Genomic DNA, 5,181 nt, shown 5'->3' with positions numbered 1-5,181 from the left:
TTTTTTTTTTGAACCTCAAATTTCCCCATGTATCCTTACTTTTTCACTGTGAACTCTCAGAATCTTTAAATGTGCATTGTTTCTCTCCTGTGGATCTGTTTTTCACGTTAATATCAATAAATTGAACAAGTTGTAACAATCCAAAGAGTGTGTACATTATTTTGGGACACCTTATAGATAGATAACTATACCAGAATAAATATCAAAGGAAAATGTTGAAAGCATCTTCCAAAGGTTGAAAGGATCAGCATAAATATATTTCTCTTTTATTTCATATGCAATTACACCCAAAACAAAATCTACAATTTCATGTGTGCGGTTATTCAATTGGTTTATTTCTCTTCATGTTACAGAAGAGACAAATGCATAAATTCCTTTTTTTTTATGAATCATCTTGATCTAAGCCTGGTCTTGATAATAGCTATTTCCCCATTCTTGAAGGAAGGATAGTTTTCTAAAAGCCACATTCCTTCATGTAGACGTCCACCTGTTCCTCCTTCATCTGAAAGAAAATCCTTATACAGTAATACCTCAGGATACGAAAAATATGAAGATTTTTTTTTCAGCCTCATATTAAGAAAAAATACTCAGGATACGAAACGAAATTCATGTGGTTAGCTTAGGCATATTGAATGACTCAAATGCATTTGGCTCTATTCCATTGTAGAAAAAAATAATTTTACAAAAGCCACTCCGGGACGAATTAATATTTTTCGCCTCATATTAAGAAAAAATACTCAGGACACGAAAAGAGATTCACGTGGTTAGCTTAGGCATATTGAATGACTCAAATACATTTCGCTCTATTTCATTATACGAAAAAATCATGCTACAAAAGCCACTCCTGAATGAATTAATTTCATATCCTGAAGTATTACTAGTTAAATTTTGCAATTACCATTTGAAGGTACTTTCGTATTGCATCGATAATTACTTTGTAATGTGACATTCTTGTTTACGAAATTCAAAATATTTCTCGATGTCTCTTAAATTTCTGATATAATGATGTACAATAGATAATAGGAGTGGCAAAAGAAAAAGTTTCAATTTTTAAAAAATGGTGCAATCGAATTCAGTTGGAGAGAGAGAGAGAGAGAGAGAGAGAGAGAGAGAGAGAGAGAGAGAATATTGATATCAGGTTTGATAGAATTAAGTGTTGAAGTAGAGAGAGAGAGAGAGAGAGAGAGAGAGAGAGAGATAATATATTGATATTAAGTTTGATAGAATTAAGTGTTGAAGTACTCTGAGAGAGAGAGAGAGAGAGAGAGAGAGAGAGAGTTACAATATTATTAGGTTTAACAAAAGAGAGAGAGAGAGAGAGTTACAATATTATTAGGTTTAATAGAGGAGAGTGATGAAAGAGAGAGAGAGAGAGAGAGAGAGAGAGAGAGAGAGAGAGAGGGTAAGCTGGATACATACAATGGAAAAGTTTTCCAACATGTTCTCCACATGGTCCTTAATCAACGCGTAAAACTTATCATTGCCTGTCTTGTATTCAGTCAGATGTTCATCTCCGCAGTATTTACTGCAAACTGCGCTGGAACTCTTATGTGGGCATTTCTGTCAAGAAAGAAGACGGTCAGTGTATAAAAAAAAAAAAAAAAAAAAAAAAAAAAAATTAGTACACTAAAAAAAAATAGTACACAAATAAAAAAAAGAATAAGAGTAATTACGTAAATCTTATCGGAAATTCTCCGTAAAAATCTGTTCTCAACCGTATTTCAGTGAAATACAGGCAGCCGTAATTTTACCTTACTTTGTTATTATTTTCACGGGTTGGTGACCGTAATATCACTCTTTTACGTCAATATAACCGTTTGTAAAACGGTAAAAATCTTGGAATTTTTACCGTTTTTTAATGCAAATTTTTAAGTTTAATTAAAAGGATACTAGACGGGGTATTGAAGTAGTTTTGATTTTGGAAAGTGATGAACCGGTTAAAATCTCTACATTGTAAAAGATTCAGTCTATTGTGTGTATACATCAATTACTTTTTTGTTTTTTATCTAATTTTCATGTTTTTTTCCCTAGGCTCATGTATGCATTGCCTATACATATACAGTATATACATATATACATATACATATACATACATATATATATATATATATATATACATATATATATACATATATATATATATATATATATACTGTATATATACATATATACATATATATATATATATATATACACACACACATATATATATATATATATATATAGTGTGTATGTGTATGTGTATGTATATGTATACATACATATGATAATTTTGCACATGTAGACGTGTTTTTCACATCCATATAATCCACATATTATACTCCTAATATCTGCATTCTCTCGACTTCGGGATCAGAGACCCAATGGGGAATCAACTCAAAGATAATAGCTCAGTTTCTTAGAACCGGGTTCGATTCCCCGGCCAACCAGAAGCTATTACCTTTGACTTGATTCCCCCTTGGATCTCTGATCTCGAGATAGATAGAATCCAGATATAAGGAAGAGTACAATTATATGGCTTATATGAATATGGACATACATATACTGTATATGTATATGTATACTGTACAGTACGTGTATGTGTGTACACATACACACAAACACACACACACACATATATATATATATATATATATGTATATATATATATGTATACATATATATATATATATATATATACTGTATATCTATATGTATATGTACACACACACACACACATATATATATATATATATATATACTGTATATCTATATGTATATGTACACACACACAGACATACACACACACACATATATATATATATATATATATGTGTGTATGTATATATATATGCATATATATACAGTATCTATATATATACATATATATGTGTATATAGATATATAGATATATATATATATACATACTTATATATATACACACACACACATATATATATATATATATATGTATATATATATATATATATATATACTTATATATATATATATATAGCACTAACCAAGACTAGAGAACAATGGTTTGATTTTGGAATGTCCTTCTCCTAGAAGAGCTGCTTACCATAGCTAAAGAGTCTCTTCTGTCCTAACCAAGAGGAAAGTAACCATTAAACATATAGGATGCTGTAGTTAACAAGCATTAACCAAAAGGTTAGTTAATAGCTAAGAAATATAATAAGTTAAAAAATTAAAAACGTGTGGTAAACGGAATATATCAGTCGGTATCTAAAAGGCAATATCTAGTGTTTGAGGGAATTGGAAAATGTAAAGTAAATTACTGCATTGATAAACAATAACCTAAAGATAAGATAATAGTTAAGAAATATAGTAAGTAAAAAGGAAATCTTGTGGTAAACAATATATATATATATATATATATATATCTATATATATATATATATATATACATATATATATATATATATAGATATATATATACTGTGTATATATGTATATATATATATAGATATATATATGTATACTGTATATATATATATATATATATATATATCTGAATTTGAATTTGAAAGAAATGAAAACGACAAAAAATAAATATCACGTCATGAAAATAATATAATAAACTGCAGTGTTGTGATCTTTAAGGAATACAAAAAAAAAAATTATTAGAAATGAAACTATAAGAGAGATTACTCGAGTACCATATGTGGATGAGATCATGATGAGCGGTAGATGGAGATGGTTTGGGCATGCTCTTCGCACTCCCCAAGAGTGATTAGTTCACCAAACGTTCATTTGGGCTCCACAAGGCACTAGAAGAGTTGGAAGACCCAGGCCTACATGGCTGAGGACTATGAAGCGCGAAGTTGGAGATGATGAATGATGAAGTATTAAATTTAAAAGCTCAAGATACAGACGACTGGCGAAATCTAACCGAGGCCCTTTGCGTCAATAGGCGTAGGATGAGATGATGATGATCATGATCATGATGATGATGAGAATTATCAAATAAAGAAATATAAGACTTGATTTAGACTTACCTTTCAAGCCCCTTACAGGATATTCGCCTTGCCCCTTATAAGTGACCCCTCCTGGCCCATTATAAGTGACCCATCCTCGCTCGTAGTTCGAAGGTGACCCCGAATGGGCATTTGTGTGGTTGCCCTCTACATTCGCTGGAGCCTGAGCTAAAACGAGCGTATTTTGATTGGCACATATAGCACAAAGTGCCACGCCAATCACTAACAAGGCCAGGCTTAGTTTCATGCTGAAAAGTGAATAAAGTCAGTCATTTTCAATCTTTTCTTTGGAGGAAGGGGAACAGGAAATCGTTGTACATTTTCACGTTTCTTTGTAATATTATTATTATTATTATTATTATTATTATTATTATTATTATTATTGTTGTTGTTGTTATTATCATTAGTATCATAATTATTATTATTATTATTATTATTATTATTATTATTATTATTATTATTATTATTATTATTATTACTAGCCAAGCTACAACCCTAGTTGGAAAAGCAAGATGCTATAAGCCCAAGGGCTCCAATAGGGAAAAATACCCCAGTGAGGAAAGGAAATAAGGAAATATATAAATGATGAGAACAAATTAACAATAAATCATTCTAAAAACAGTAACAAGGTCAAAACAGATATGTCATAATATATAAACAATAAAAAGACTCAAGTCAGCCTGGTCAACATAAAAACATTTGCTGAAACTTTGAACCTTTGAAGTTCTACTGATTTAACTACTCGATTAGGAAGATCATTCCACGACTTGGTCACAGCTGGAATAAAATTTCTAGAATACTGTGTAGTATTGAGCCTCGTGATGGAGAAGGCCTGGCTATTAGAATTAACCGCCTGGAATTGTCCAGGAAGATCTGGATGTAAAGGATGGTCAGAGTTATGAAAAATCTTATGCAACATGCATAAATGTGATTCTATCCTAATATTTTAAATGATAGGCTTAGTGAGAAAGTATTTTAAGATTTTCTGAGATCAATGTTTTCTAGAAAGAGTATCAAAATTAAAACACTTTTCCAGAATAGATTGATCCCCGAAAAGAAAAAAAAAGATCTTAAGAAACTTGCTTTGAGTATCGTTCTCCTGTCTGGTCTTCAGCTGCTGAATCTAATCTCAATTTGTTAAATGGAAACTTGTGGTCTATTTAAATTTCGTATCCCTAATCTGGATATTAATCTCTAACACCAT

General features: G+C 30.7%; 1 long non-coding RNA gene across 1 annotated transcript in view; it reads right to left on the bottom strand.

Annotated features, from left to right (window-relative positions):
• Window positions 1-254: 254 nt before the first annotated feature.
• The window catches only part of LOC137632863 (uncharacterized), a 5,969-nt gene continuing 1,042 nt past the window's right edge, over window positions 255-5,181 (bottom strand). The window contains exons 2-4 of the long non-coding RNA XR_011042132.1: window positions 3,999-4,225; window positions 1,420-1,560; window positions 255-502 (exon numbers count right to left, since the gene is read on the bottom strand). This is a non-coding gene — a long non-coding RNA (uncharacterized lncRNA). The remainder of the gene's footprint in view (window positions 503-1,419; window positions 1,561-3,998; window positions 4,226-5,181) is intronic.

The sequence above is a fragment of the Palaemon carinicauda genome, chromosome 42 (assembly GCF_036898095.1).
Source record: "Palaemon carinicauda isolate YSFRI2023 chromosome 42, ASM3689809v2, whole genome shotgun sequence".
In the NCBI taxonomy this organism is placed as follows: Eukaryota; Metazoa; Arthropoda; class Malacostraca; order Decapoda; family Palaemonidae; genus Palaemon; species Palaemon carinicauda.
Note: the sequence above shows the minus strand (reverse complement) of the source record. Positions and strands in the feature narration are given on the sequence as shown.